Source organism: Zonotrichia leucophrys, chromosome 2 (genome assembly GCF_028769735.1).
Source record: "Zonotrichia leucophrys gambelii isolate GWCS_2022_RI chromosome 2, RI_Zleu_2.0, whole genome shotgun sequence".
Lineage (NCBI taxonomy): Eukaryota > Metazoa > Chordata > Aves > Passeriformes > Passerellidae > Zonotrichia > Zonotrichia leucophrys.
This window is the reverse complement of record NC_088171.1, coordinates 35,707,198-35,723,793: the sequence shown is the minus strand read 5'-3', so window position 1 is coordinate 35,723,793 and position 16,596 is coordinate 35,707,198. Positions and strand designations below refer to the sequence as shown.

Genomic DNA, 16,596 nt, shown 5'->3' with positions numbered 1-16,596 from the left:
TTCTCAAGACTGAAAGTAATTCTTGCTACCAGTTTGAACCTCAGTTTGAACCTGTGCTTGTCAGATATGCTACTCTTAACACTTGCAAGCAAGAAAAACTTGTGTAAAGAATTACCTCAGCTATGCAGCAGTCACTGCAATGGAGTGCAAATAAATTTTACAGTACAGTGAAGCCATCATCCCTTTGTATCCTTTTTAGCTTGGAAATTGAATGGTATTTTTATTGAATGTAGATCTTAAAATAGTCAAAGGCTAATATTTTATAAATCACTCTTCATGCTTCAAATGTATTTGCAAAGAAATAAGAAAGAGCTTAGAAATGTACGTAAAAATAATAACCAGGAGCTTCAGTAACAGTATTTATCATTCAACTAAGAAGTAAAAGCACAGCTTTGCTGTGGGGGAAGAAGGCATCAACTCTCATATTAGCATAAGCCACCGAGTTCTCTTTTCATGCGTCCTTGTCATGATCAAATGGTTATGCAGTCCCTTCCCACCCTGACATCAAGGTGCTATCTGCCGTATTTCAATTTTTACAAATTTATGTTCTGTTACTTCAAGATGCTGCAGCTAAAAGCATGTCTAGACAGAAAAATGTGGCAGATTCTACCTCTGCTGTTTAAGCCCGTGCATTTTCAAGCCTTAAAATAAAGCTACTGTGTGATAGACTTTGATGATAATCACAGCTGCTCATGAAACATCTGGAGTGAGAAGTGCCAAGTCTGCGTCTTCAGTTTGAAGGTGACAATAACATTGTCCTTTGGATTTGGATTGGGCTGATCTCCTGTGCAAACTCCATGTGTTTCCTGCAGTGTCACCTTTTAGAGAAAGTCCATAAACCAGCACAGTGGATTGTTCAATTCATGACTAATTTTACACCAGCAGCGGCAATGACTTCACTCACGGTGCTAAGCCCCGCTCTGGGGTTCTTGCAGTTCCCTCCCTTAGAAACTCCTTTGTAGCAGCAGATGCTTTCTAACTTCCACCACTGACCTGCTGACCTTGCTCTGTGCTGGAAGGCTGTGGCAGCACTTAACCCCCAAATTATTCTTCTAGTGTATCTGAGGCAGTAAAGAGCCTTAATTCCCTGATTAAATGTCTTCCATGAACAAAAGTTTTTGGCATCATCAATCAAACCAGCTGGCAGTGTCTCACCTGGCCACAAAATTGGCATTCTTGTGGAAATAAAGGGATGGATTTAACAACAAATCAATTCTCTAACAGATAGAACTGAAAGTTATTTTGAATTATGGATACTTTAATTTAGATCTGTCTAAAAATATAATTACTTGTTATTGTTAAGGTAAGTTTCAAGATGAAAGGGAAAAATTCTGACTTGAAAGGACAGGAAGCTGAAGTCTCTCAGTGTTTTCATTAATCACAAAGTTTATTAATACTGAAGTTGTTTCATTCACAGACATACTTCAAACTCTAACAAATAAATTTTTCCCCTTATTTAATATATGTAGCTAATCAGACTGAAAGGGATCACATCCTGTCACTCATATAGACAAAGCAAATCAGCTTTCACATTTCTAGAAGGTTGAGTTTCAACTTCGCTCCAAAACGACAGCCCCTGTTTTTCCCACGGGCAACAAAACTTACTGTAATTCATTGCCAATTAGTATTTAATCTAAGAGAGTGAAAAATCTTAAAGACATGATGTTCCTGTAGGTTTATGTGGCTGTGAGACTCAAAAGGCAGGGAAAACTCAAACACTTAAACACCACTGTGTTGAGTGGTTAGAGGGCAGAACCCTACTGGGGATGTCATTCTGGGGACAGACAGACAACCCCTGATGGGTTGCACACATTTCCTGAGTAAGCTCACGTACAGATGGAGACTAACAAAAGGACTTGGGTGACTTTCAGCCAACCAAGCCCAAAAATACAGACGGTACTTCAAGAAGTAGCTTAAAGATTTAGGAGGAGATGGAGGAAATTAGGAGAGGGAGGCAGGGAGATGGATAGAGAGGAAAATAAGAGCAGATGTGAGGGGAAGGCAGGTAGGGACAATGCCTGGACCATTACAGCTGGGGCGTCACACAGCATCTAACTGGGATCCAGTGTGATGGTAATGGGTAGCTCAGAGCACTCAGGATAAAGAGAGCTAAGATGCTCAGTTGTTCACAGAATTCCTTATTTTAGTCCCCATTTCCCAAGCTGTCCACTAGAAACTGCCCAGAAACTGCTGTTAGGACTGAACAGTTCCATTCCAAACAAAAGCCTAGGCATGTGTTATCCCAGACAATAAACAAACACCATAAGAATAACTGGATGAAACACACAATTGAACCAGCTAATGGAAACAAAATAATCACAGGCGTTATCTCCATGATCAAGAATATCACACAACCCTTAGCTGACCACTGAGACATGCTGTCACTTCATTTTGATGATGCAATCAGCTTTACACAGCTGATCCATGTACTGTGTGGGGACCTGCTGATAGAAGTGATGTTCTGCAAAGCAGAAATGTGTAGCCATATGGAGCTCATTGCAAGAATGAGCCTCTCTTTGCACTCCTGGTTGAATTTCTCACATATCCTCATTATCTGTTATTGAGCATTTGCAGGGATCTAATATTCTAAACCATGGAGCCAATTCCACTCTACTGTTCTCCAAAGCATTTCTAGTCAACCAAAGATATTTTGGAGACAAAAGTGTAAGTGGCATTTAGTCCCTGTTGAAAAGATTTTAAAGTTTTTATGTTTTTCCAACTATTTTTTCCCAGAGTTTAAACGAATATCTGTGTCATCTCTGAAATTCCCTACATAGCTGTTTGATTTCTAATGCATTGTTTCTCAAGATTCAATGGGACCAAAGTGTTTCATGTGAATAAAGATTTTATGTTCCTTATTTTACTATCATGCCACTTAGGACCATCATGCATTTGAAAACATAAACTTATCAAGTTACTGACAGGTTGAAAAAAGTTTGCAGAATGTGTTCAAGTTAGAGGAAGCCATCTCCTAAAATGACACAGTCTGATAATCTCTCTGCTCTAAAAGTAATCTAAGTCTCAGTTGCAAAAAATATTTAATATATGAAAGAAATTATTCATTCAGCATTTAAAAGCTGTAGTTGAAAAAAATCTCACGGTAAAATATGCCCCCAGTAAATGTTATTTATCTAAAGCTGCTCAAGAGACAGTTTGGGTTAAAAAAGAAAGCAATGTTGCAACGATTAATAATTAACCAGTTTCTAGTAACAGAATTGGATTGGACTTTATTGAATTGGTGAGACGAACTGTCAGCTACACAGAAATTCACAATATTTTTATCACCCAGGTAGTATGAAATATTGAACCTGAAAATTGGCAGTATTTCTCCAGGCAGAAAAGTTTTCTTGGCAGTAGCCCAAGTTAATACAATAGGTCACAGAAAATCATCGTTTCCAGTCTACTGTTTCAAAGGAACAGGGAAAAAAAATCACAGAAAAAAGACTGTATCCTTAGGAAAAAATAAAAACAAAAACCAAGTCTTTTCACACAGACAGCAAAGCAGGACTCTAAAATGTTCATGCATCAGTTCACTTTTCCCTACTTTTTTTTTTTTTTTTTTAATCCTTTGGTTCTATATGGCTATTGCCACCTCTGTTTAATAAGCACATTTCATTTAAATAGCTCTCTTGAGTTCCAGCTCACCATCTAATAAAACACAGCGTGTTTCAGAGATGGGGTAATATTCTAGGCACAAACTGTGTGATTTTATGTTTTGCAAAGTAACATTACATCACATGGTTGATAATTACATTTTAATATTGATGCTGACAGTATCCCATGAAAATGTGCACTCAGACTCTCAACTTTGGAATTTTATGGTTTATCATAACTTGGTAGTAGACAGCACCATTTTTGCTTTGTTTTTAATAGAGAATATAGTTGGTTTGGTTTTGTTTTCTTTCTCAGAAAGCTCCCAGTATGGTCAGCTGTCCTGAAATTCAAAAAAATATCCAAAGATGCTCTATTAAAACTTAAAAATGGCTCAGATACTAAAGAATTAGCAAAATCCGTGTACAATTGATAAGTTTAATATGGTTTGTTACATGAAAGGAGTGATACAGGCCACAAAAGGTTTTATAGTTCTGACTGAGGGGAGGAAGGATGTAGGGCAAGATGAGGAACTAAAGAGAATACCTGGGCTTTTTGGAAAGCCTCTGCAAGCAAAGCTGTTAGAAATTATCAACATGTCATGTAAAGTGCATGAAGGGAATGAAAAGCCATATTTAAGGCGAGGAGACCATTGCTAAGCAAAGGCCATAATGAGATTTCTGCTTTTCACTGTCAGCCCTGCTTCCCAAGCAGTGCTGGCTGCCAGCTCTCAGAAGGACAAGAGGCGTGCCAGCGCCGCGAACGCACGGCAGCGGGAAGAGCAGACACCAGGAGCAGGCAGCAGGCTGGGACACCGCCTCTCTCTGCCACCACCAAGGTGCTCAGCCTGCTCAAGCTGCCTCCTGGAGCTGCACACTGCGACCCCACTCCACACATCCTCTCCAGTGCTGGGGATTACTCTGAGCAAGGAGAAAAGGATTGCCATAATCAAGGGGAAAATAGGGAGCAAGGGCTGAGATGGAGGGGAGCTACACACAGCATGGCAGGTGCTCTCAGGAGGAACATACTCCCCAAGGAGATGCCTCAGGAAAGGGAGAGGTGAGGACACATCATCCCAGTCCGATGGAAGCCTCTGGGGTGTTATTTCTGCTGCTTCTGGAATGGACCTCCCTAGCCATTCACAGGAATATATTTCAGTGTCTGCTTTTCCTTAACTAACATAGAGCCCCACCCCTTACAATCATATAAAAAGTGTTAATAAACTACAAGTAAGCAACCCGAAACCACACACCCTATACCTCTTTGTGTCATGGGGAAACTGAAAGGTGCTGTGGCCAGCCAAGAGGTGCTTCTCAGAGAGGAATATTCCCAGGCTGCTCGGTCTCTGCACATTACTCACACAGCTCAGCTATTCTCTTGCAAGGTCTAAAAATAAATTTGCTTTCAGATAAAGCTCAGTGCTGTAAATTTCAAACCCACGGAGGAAGGTTCAGAAAGTCAGCATGGAAAAAATTATATTACCATAAAGAGGGCTCACATTTGAAGTTTAAAGAAGAAAGTTTACAGAGCAAGTGCTTATTGCCTGGAACAGGTCAGATCAAGATTAATGGCTGGGTAATGTGACAGCTTCTGAGTGCATGTATATGTTTCTGTAGTCTACCATTATATTTAAACAAACTGACTCATTCTAGTTTAAAGAAGAATGCCTGTTCACTGTTTCATCTTTGAAATGTATTACCTTCTTTTAAAATATTTGCAAATCATGAATCCCTCTCAGTTTCTCTTCCCTTTGAGCTGCAGTGTCAGTGGTGTCTTATGGTGCAATCCACCTATGCTAATGAGACCTAATCCATTACCCCTATGCTTCTGACACTCTAAAAAGCTTTTTCATCAAAAAAAATACCACAGTTAAGTGTCAGGACTTTACTAAACTTGTTTGGACCACATCAGTCCACACTTATTAAGGCTCTTCGCTAACACTTACTGACTCCTCAGCTGGATTTTTGACAGTCAGATGTGACTAAGACATGCAGTTTTAGGGGAGTGCTCCAGATCCTTCCTGGAATAAAGTTTTTCCACTTTGGTTCCAAAAAAAGTATGTCTAATTGTACAAGCAGTCTTGCTAAACCATCTCCATCCAAATTCCAAACCACAGTAGGTCAAAACTGAGATCTCCCTTCCAAGACTCTGGGTACAAAGGCAGCTAGGCTGACCCTGAGGCAACCAGAGGAGCTGAAGCTGGCAGCATCACGTCTGAAGAGACAGTTTCTGCTGGTTTAGAGCCTGATAAAAACAAACAAAACCCAGCTTTGACTGCCTATATTCTACACTTAGAATTATTCCTCTTGTCAAGAACAATTATCTGCTCCCTATCTATGATGAACAGACACACATGCTTACACAGTCACACTCAGTTCTTACAGTCTGGACATTTTTAATGGGTTTGTAACTGTAGCTGATGTTGATACATACACCAGGAAATTTTGACAGGACTGATAAAACCTTCAAAATCTGATTTTCAAGTCACCCTGGAGGATACAATAAATATTGCTAAAAGGAAACTAGCTAAATGGGGAAGCTAAGAGAATTAAACCTTCCCAGGTAATATGGTAAACAGGGATACCATGCTGGAGGCTGAGTGCAAATACATGCCACACAGCACAGAAAGATTTGGGAAAGTGGTAAAGCAAGCCTGTGTAGCTGAACAGCAGGGTATGAGAGGCTGTGAGAAGCAAACAAAGCTGGTGTCACGTCCAAATGAAGGAAGTAGGAAGACTCATGACCTATTGTTGGCGAATTATTTTTAAAAATCAACCCAAAACGAAAGCTAACTTAAACCACAATTGAGTAAGTCAAAAGACAGCTTGCAAAATGACTGTGAGAAGAACTAACCACAGCCCCTTTTTCACATCTGAATGCAAAACCTGTCATTCTGACCAAGAGATCATCAAGGGATAAAAGCAGCACTTAGAGCAGAAAGTAAGTATTTTGAGCTCTGCATACAGAGAATCCAGAACCAAGAGAAGCTGACATGTCAGAACATTTCTTTGTGAGGTACTGGTCAGATCATCCATCCAGATTTCAGTGGAAAAGGCTACGAAATGAATGTATGAACAAGAACAACTTGCACAGATCAGAAGATACTATGAAAGCATTCTTAAGGAACTCATGGATGAAACAGCACTAGCACTCTGAGTAACTGCCTCTTTTAAAACTGCCTCAGAATCAAAGGACTGCAAAATGACTTACACCATGACCATTTTACAAAGGACCCCAAGACAAAGCCCAAAAAAAAAAACCCCAGATAGTCTCAAATTGATAGAAACTATTGAAAAGAACAGTACTGGCAGACACATGGTAAGATGTTATATTAGGCAAGTCAACACAACTCTCATAAAAACATGAAAATACAAATTAAAAAGGAAAGCAAATATCAAGGAACCAAGAACTCATTCTAACTTCAGTGGAATAAATAGGAAATGCATTCATTGCATGATGACTGTTTTAATTTCTGGTCCATTTTTATAAGATTAACTGAGGACAGGAAAAGAGTAATAAATGTGGATGACCAGACAGGTAGGCCACTCCAAACAGGGATTGGTCAAGTACCCTCTGACTCTTCAGGCTAGAAAAGAGCTGATGGTTGCATAATGATAAAGGGCTTTATGCTGCTTCAGATTTCACACATGTATAAAAAAAATATTTTTTACTGTTTATTGAGCAAGACATTTTGACAATGTTCTGCAAAGGGTTTGAGATAGTCTCCTCATACTTGTACCACTGTAAGGCTGATTTTTATATTCCTCTTACTAAGCCTGTCCAAAGGAAATACACCCCTGACAATAGAAACCCCACAGTAGCACTACAGATTCAGACATTTATTTGCAGATCTGGTTTGATTCCCTTTTCACTGCCAGGAACTGAACACTGCTCTGCCAGGTCAACTGCTAGAACTTCTCACAGAACACTTACAGGCAGAATCTCTGATGGAAGGAAGGACCCAGCTGATTGTCCCCAAGGTCAGGCCCCTTAGGATTACAGATTAAAACACTGGTGTGTTTACTAGACAGAAGGGTGAAGGTCTGGCTGTTTTTGGAGGAGCAATGGGATGAAGACAGGCTGGTTTTAAATTTGGTTTGGTTTCAAGTAATAACCTCACTACAAAGCTCTTTTTTTCTCAGCATTTCAGAAATTTGGTACAGGCCTGAAGATGAGTTTCTCATTCTTTCCTAGAGTTCCCTCAAATGAGAGCTGGCATCTCCCATTACATGGACTGCAGGCTCCAATGAATCACAGGATACAGTAAACTGAGCTGACTACTAAGTCTTACCCATAAGATCATATTTCTTTAAGTTTGTCACAACCTGGCAGGTAATCAGAAAGAAAATGCCCTTGCTCTTGAGCTTATGGGAGCTCTAGATATACAAAAAGTCCTGAAGTCATTTCTGCTTGACATCTCACAAACAGACTCAGTATCTGCAAGTAAGATAAACATATTCATGGTGGGAAAAAATCTGTTCAACTAAAATATGCAAATGCTTTCAGGCTTGCATGTCGTTGATATTTTGGAAAGGTTTTGTGCGCCCACGATGTTTCTCCTTTCAGGGATGGTAGGGGACATGCCCAAATCGCTACCTCAGCAGCTGCTATTCCAAATGGTGCTCCACAGCCCCAGAAATGAACAGCACCAACTTCCCTAAGTACGTAGCAGTGAATAAATCTGTTCTGAAATGTTTACTCTGGAGCAGTCTGATCATCAAGGATGAGGAAAGTCAGCATCAGAGTAAGTAACTGTTAGAACATAAATCCAGGATAACACTGTTCATGTGATTGACATCTCCTGCAGTTACTTAACTGGTTTAAGCATAAGTGTACCTAACCCCAAGCCTAAGCACAGAAAAGCTTTACATCTGGGGGAAGACAGTACATGTGAGAAAGGAGCAGTAAACAAAAAGAAATCTATCTAAACTTTACTGACACAAAACGTTGTAAACAGATTTAATAAAAAGAACCAAAAACGTATAAGACAAATTAGGATGCATTATTACACAACACCATAATAAGGTAGATGATATGAATGGGGAAAAAATATATCCTTTATATGCCAATGAGGTCTGAGGAGGGGCTGCAATGCATTTGCTGATGAACAAACAATGTTTCCTGATGAATCTTCTATTTTTTTTCTATTTAGACTTTAATTTTATTCATGATAGTAGCTGAGTAGTTCCATTTTTCTGCCTAATTTCTTCCCAGTTGTGAAACAGGTGCTGTGAAGATTAGTTAAGTATTTACAGGGTGGTGAAAAAAAGAGTTTTAAAAGAAATCCTGCTGTTACCAAGCTTTTAATTATATATTATAGTATTTCCGGTACTTTTGAAGTTAAGATACTTCTTACAAACCCTAGACAGTGATGGAGTTTTCTTTTACAAAACACATTCCTTTCAGACAAATTTATGTACACTTATGCTTTCTAGATGCTTTGGACACTTTCAATCAATACACTACTGCCAGGAGTCAGTGTGCCATTTTCTAAAGCTGCTTAAGAGGTGGAGCTGAAAGCCTTTTCCTGTAAAGTGAAAGTAAATTACACTACTCAATTACACTTACAATCACTTTATATTGAGTTTTTTCTTACTTAATTTTTGAAAAGTCTATTTTCATAAGCTTATTATGCATATTGATAAGTCAAATAAATTCTTTTTCAAAAAATCAACCTGAGCCAGACTCTCCCTCATTTTCATCACTTAGGCTACAGTACTTGCCAATAACTGTGAATAATATAAATTTTAAATTACACTTTTCAGTGAATGTATTTATTACTGTCACATCTGAGCTAGAGGAAGCAATTGTAACACCAAGTGATGACACACACTCATCAAACCAAAAGAGATCAAGAGATCTAAAACAAACACAGGACAAAAAAGGTTTTCCACAAGCCAAAGTTCTCTGCAGTGACTCTTTAGAGAAAATGTGCCTCCTTCTTCTCAGTTAACAGAATTAAAGGAGAAATGGCTCGTGGGGGGCAGGGAGCAAATTTCTGCTATTTTCCTGAACATTCTCATTCCATTTAGCTTTATAAACATACACACGCACATTTTGATACATGGCATTAGCAAAAGTGTGCCAGTTCTTCACCATTTCGACTGTAGTTTACACACACTACCCTTATGCTCCTAGCATTTTTCAAATTGCAAGATTTCTGTTCTCCCAACAGGCATTTATTCTATATTTATACAGTTACCAACTTCTCTGAGGCGTTTTCACCTGATTTCTATATAAGTGTATTGTCAGCATAAATGATACAGTAGTAATTACAATATCCTGTTCAACAACATTCAGCAAAGTAGACCTCCAGCCCTGCCTGCACCTCTCACATGCCTATGAACACTTCTAATAATGACTTGTTTTGTTTAGCAAGCCTTTACTCTGAAATTAATCATCTTTATCTCTGCTTCATCCTTTAATAGTTAAACCATCATGTGATCAGCTCTTGGGCTAAACAACACAAAACTAAATAACAGGAGGAAAAAAACCTTGAAAATGGTAGGTTCAGTTTTAAATTTCTGATGCCAGGAATGCATTCTGTCTCTGAAAAAAGGGAGTAGAGAGCTTCCAAGAATATATCCAGCAGAAAGGAAAATGAAAGATAAGAAGCTGAGTGTTACTCAACGAATGAGTATAATTAATGCTGTATTTCTACACCTTTTAAGTCAATGATCTACATTTCTATAACATAACATAACAATGTTCAGGAATAGCTGTTCCAGAATAACTATTCCATAATATTTCCATGTCTGAAAATATTTTTTTTTCAGTATAGCTTTTACAATCATTTTTGAAAATAGCTTTCATGTGCAAACAAGCCCATATATATAACCTGTATGCATTTGCGATATTTTGTAGTGCTAGAGGAAATCACACACTATGTGTTGATTTCTTAAGTTGCCAGTGCTTAAAGATTTACTGTTACATTAATCATTAAAAATAATACACTTAACTCTGGTTTTGCACTCCTACTTCATTTCTTCAGATTTATTTTTAAAATCAATGGTATAAGGCAATTTAATGGATTTGGGAGGAGAGTTTCATGGTTTTTCTTTCTTGGAGCTTACTGAAGGAACTAATCCATCAACTCTGAAAGGAAATAAAACAACTGTTTAGCACTGTGCAAAAGTGCTAGCCAGCCATGCTACCCAACAGCATGCCCAGAATACCTCATGTATTCACAATACTTCTTCAAATTGCAGGAGAAATCATCCAAACTGCTATAGGGAAAGCCACCAGATGGTCACTCCAGGCACCCTGTGGATGGAAATGCAGCTCTTGGAGAGCTCCATAAAACCCTGAAACTTTGTACCATAGAAATGCTATTGTGTCACATATGTACCTAAAATGCCGCCACAGCACAGGATAATTCTTCACTTTGACAGTCACCTTTTAGTTCAGCTGGAGGAAAAGGGGCTGCAACCTAAGTTTTTGTGGCCAGGGACTGATGCTATGTCTTACAGCTCATCTGTTCATGCACTCACTCAGAAACACCAGGCAAGGCCTGAACCCAGCATTCAACATTATCTATGAGGCTTTCTCTCTCCCATGCTTAGTGTACTTATTCACTACCAAAATGACCAGCAATTCTACATGAAAAACCCATACATTACCACCCTGGTAAATAATCTGGACTGATACAGCAACCTGTTTTGTAAAGAGAGTTCAGGATCCTGATTTTTCTTTCTGTATAATCAAATTTAAAACATCTAATTTTTTTTTGTCTACATAACTTTGTGAATACTCACCAGTATAACATCTCTTACCTCCATCCTCCAGCTAACTTTATTTTTCAATGGTTTACTGATTTAATGCTGGTTTTAGTGTCATAATGGAACAGGAGAAAAAAGCACGCCTGACAATCGCTATTTCCATGGCTTAATATATCTTCCAGCCTTAAATTTCACCCATGACAGTCAGCTCTATTTCATTATTTATAGTTATCTCTAAACTTGAGCAAAATTTCCAACATACACCAATACAGTAGAGATGAAGGAGCATGAGGAATCTTAGAATTGAAATTTGTCTATCAATTTTTTGTTAAGACATCAAAGGGTTCAATATACTTTCAGTAAATACATTTGTCAACATGAAACATTCTAACCACATGCCTCAGGTTGCAAAATAAAACAAATAGAGAGCTATCACATCATGACGCTACAAGCTGTCCATCATCCTGGTCTGCCTGGCAGAAGGTCGGGAGTTATGGAGAGTATGCTCCCTCAAGAAGCAGGTATTTATAGAAATTACATATAATTTGAGTCTTGTACATAATCTTTGGAAATCCATCATTATATATATATATATATATATATATATATATATATATACATATATAAAATAAAACAATTTAATATTAAATAAGTTATGTACTTGGATGAGGGGAGTTATACCACATAGCCTATAATAATTTGTCCCATCTTAACAGCAGATGCTATTTTAATGGAAACTGAATAAAAATACTCAGAAAAGCAGCTATCCCATCCAGTAGCTGCTGATTTACTAACTCAGTGAAGTGGGAACAGAAGGGACCAAGCAGCTTGAAGGGTCAAGACTTGTCTTCATAAAGGGTTTTTCATCAACATACCAAATCTTCTACAAATAATTTGTTTAGCTTTATTACACTTCTGTGAATTTCAAAAATTTGATTGCAGCATTCAGTTTTTTTTGCTTAAGCCCTAAATCTTGGAGCTTTGAGGAATCGTATATGAAAATTTCTGTTCTAGCTGTTGAAAGTTCATTAATTGCTAGCCTTAATTTTGGAATCGCTAAGAATGAAATGTGATCCAGCTGTAGCTGGATCATAAATCCAGCTGGTTCATGTATTCACAAGGCAAAGGAGAAGAGGGAAAAAGCCTTTCAATCAAAAGAAGAAATGGAGCTTGAGACAAATTTATATACTTTTCAGCACAGCACATGATTAGTAAGATTTTCCTATCAGGTCTCCTCGTAACACAGGTGCAGGTTTTGGTTTTGTTTTTAACCTGCAAAGCATAACGTCAGCATTCCGTATTTTAAACTTGCCCCCAATTTTTCCTCTCTTTTAGGAGCCCTTGGCTTTAGAACTCAGGACTAGAAGTGAAGGTGCGCTGACTCAGCAGCAGTAACTCCACCAGCCCGACAGATAAGAACGGCAGTGACAGGTCAGATCAGTAGATTATCTCCCACAGTGGCTATCAGCAGATACATAAGGAAGTGTTAAAGAATACAGCAGCTTTATAGCGCACGTATTTCACCAGCTTTCCAGCTCAAATACAGCTCAGGGACTTCAGGCAGGGCTGCTATCATTGTGCTTAACAGCAGTAGATGGATCTTTCTCCTGCAAAGTTATCTAAACGTGCTAACAGCCCAGGTCAGCCACCAGAATCTAATTTTCCATGCCAAAGAGGCCCACAGTTATGTGTCTGCTCTAGGCAGTGCCTAGTCCTCAACACCAGGAGAGGATATGGTTTGCTATTAAGTTATACATGCTTACACACACTGTAACTGCTTAAAAATGGGACACACAAGGGCTGGCACTGCCTGTGCAGCCACAGCACTGTGGAATGTGCCAAAATATTACAGGTGCTACATGCACAGAAAGGTAGGGTTCAGCCACACAACAGCAACCATATCAATGCCTTGGAGAAGCTGAAAATTGAGAATTTTATGTGTCTCTCACAAAATTGAGAGTCTGGGTCTGTCATGATCCCCCCATCCTTTCCTCCTTTCTTTGGGACAATCTGATTTAGTTTATTGGGGAATTAAGGTGTAATCAATGCAGCTTCAGACAGCAGAAAAATATGACAGCAAATATCCATGACTTCTTATGGCAAACTTAAGGCTGAAAGAGCTCTTAGGCTTCTTTTGCTTTTGACCACAGCACACATCCTCTGGCACACAGCACACTGCTGGAGAAGAACTTCTCCAGGGAACTTGTGTCTGCCTTTGCAATGGCTGTGCCCAATATACCTTTACATGATGTGTACTTGCCATTTTTCTTCCTTGCCAGACATGAAGCCAAACATTGAACCAATTGATCTGTCAAGATAAGACAAATTTTTAGCAATTAAACATCTGCTCAACAACTGAGCCGCATTTACAGACTGAGATTTCCATCTCTCCTAACATCCATTTTTGTTCCATGATGAAATAAAAAGTGTAACACCACAAAGACACCTAAAAGCTACTTCATCTAAAAGATACAAGTGATGTTTAAGCAGCCAACAAGAAGAAGAAAAGGAAGGAGAGGAATAGCTACATGACAAGCTTGTGAGAAGAAACAGAGAAATGTGACTTGACACACAGGTCACAGCAGGTGACACGTGATTTAGCGATGATAAGACAGTCCCCATCTAGTACTTTCTACACTGTCAGTAATAGCACCACACTGGAAACACCTTGTCTCCATGGAATTGGACTGCCTGACAAAGATATCCTCAGAACAGATATCGTATTTACTGAACTGATTCTTTTGTGATGACCTTGATCAATAACACCAGAAGCAAGGCATGTGATACTTGTGGATTCTTCTGAATTTTAAAAACCCTTTAACCTCTCCTTACCTTACCAAGTACATCAGCCTGCACTGTCAAGTTTCACTGGCAAACTTTGAAGTGTGTTAATGTTATGAGAGCACTATTGCAACATCAGTTCCCTTCTGCAGGGATACACTAACCCTCCAGCCCTAGGATTTAGACTATTGCTGAGTAAAACAGGGTGATGAAACAATTATTGCTGAATTCTGCATGATTCATAGTTGGTAATAACCACCTCCAAATGCAACATTCAAATTTACATTCTCATAATCAAAGGTCAGAAAAAGACAGCAAGAATGGATCATTATTCACAGCAGTTAAAACTATACGTTTGCACTAGATACTGTATAATTCTTGGACAAACTTTGACTACACCTGTAAAAAATATGATATTTATAGAATTTCAGATTTATAGCTTCCTGTATAAATCCTGCTACATTTCCCTGCAACAAAAGCTTTTTGGTGCAATATAAATGTGCCATTCCCTAACACAGAGTTCTCCAAATATTTAATCTCCTCAGTATCTCTTCCTTTGGGAGAAGAGAAGTACGAGTGACAACAGACTGGCTCCTCAGCATGGGAACAGCTTCTGCCAGCATTCAAGCTGTAAGTGAGGCCAATCCAGCCAGTGCTGCCCTTTAGCCAAAGGTATGTATATAAACAAATCAACTTTGAAAAAAGGGTTGGGTTTTTTTATCTAAAACCCCAGGTTTAAGACTTGCCTATGTACCACAGTAGGCAAATCATTATGATTTCAGACATGTAAAACATTATGGACATAGGGATACAAGAGATCTCATTGTGACATTCCCCAATGTAAAAATATTCCTGCCTACAGTCACTCAGCATTTGGCAAAGGCAAGCTTCCCTAGAACCATCAGACAGGAGGCAAGAACTCCAATGGAACGGATGTCCAAAAAGGTCATCAGCATGACAGCATGAAAGGCTGTTCACCTGATCCTCTGCATATGTCTGTGAGACAGGCAGATCCCTGAGAAGAACAAGACTTTTGCTTTACAGAGCATGAGTGTTTATAAGCTGAATTGTGAAGCAGACATGCATTGTACCAGTTTCCAGGCCATTTTATTCTCAATAATCACAGCTACATGGTTGGTAACTAACTGTTGAATCAATCACTACATCAGAATGGAGTACTATGGTATTTTTTCCCTTTTGAATTTTTATTATTTTTAATAAGTATGGTGAGTTCTTTGTAATCATCAGGTACAAAAGACTTCAGCTTTAATTTAGAGCAAGAACACCCTGGCCAGCAGAAGCTTGGCATGAGGAACAGAAATAAAAAAAAATAAATTATTGCCCTTTTAAAAATCAAAAGCAGTACCTTATCAGCATAATGACAGCATGATTTCAATAGCTTTCATGTGCCACTTTCACAACACTATTTCTATTAAATCATTAAGAATAAACATCTATTTTCATTTACTAATCGTTTTCCCAATTAGAATCTCTCTGAATCTCTGTACAATAGTAATTTCATTTCTTCCCACTTGCTTGCATCTTAATTAAAATCGGTCCATGTTGACTTTCATTTTTATAATATATCTGCCTATTTCACATCATAGCACCTTCATGACCCCCAGAGAGTCATGAGCCTTTAATATTTTATTTTGACCTTGTTAAGTCACTAGAACCATCAAAGATTTTTCTTCCCTTGATAAGCATTTTTTAATCCTTCTTAAAAAGTAGAGGGTTTGTAAAAGCCAACAGTTGAGAACTATGTTTTCTTTAAACAACTCATGCTCATTTATTTAAAAAAACCTAACAATTTGCTGCCTTTCAATTTATTGCAAGTATTAGTTTATGAACCATAAAATTAATTATTAATTAATAGGGATCAGTTCTTAAATGATACTTAAAGGCCTTTTCTTCTGAGCTTGGGGACAGAAAAATGTTTAGTTTTCAATTTAAAAAAATACTATCAATAACCGGTGACTTTACTTTGTAACAGTCTTCAATACAGTATTTGAGTTTGCAAAAAGAGGGGACTGGGGGGAGAAGCAGCTATCTTTCATCAGAGCAGTGGAGCCAGCTGAAAAGTAAAAATGCCCTGACAAAACACACTAGCCCTTCTCAGCCTGTAGCAGAAAGCTTGCCTTTGTGTTTTAAGTGCTGTACTGACAGGTACTACTCAAAATGCAGAAAAGCAACAGAAGAAGCACCAATCCAGATGGGAAGCAGAAAGGTGCTGAGCTATCCCTTCAGCCCAACACCTGCAAACCTGTCTTTGGAGCTCAAAGAAGAAACAAAATACTGGGTACACTGGCACGTACATTTACATATTTGCCTTGGGTTCTCACCTGAATTCCTGCAGTGTTGCCACTCTCACAGCACAGGCTCAGGCTCATGCAAAGGTTTTGGCACACTCTGGGTCCTGCTGTTGGAGGCAGCCTGGTTACACCTTATCATTTATCAGGCTTGTATTTGCATTTACCTTCCGTGTGGACCCTTCCCTGACAGACAG

General features: G+C 38.7%; 1 protein-coding gene across 1 annotated transcript in view; it reads right to left on the bottom strand.

The window, feature by feature from the left end:
• Positions 1-16,596, bottom strand: part of CHN2 (chimerin 2) — a 158,308-nt gene that overhangs the window by 137,218 nt on the left and 4,494 nt on the right. The window lies entirely within an intron of this gene.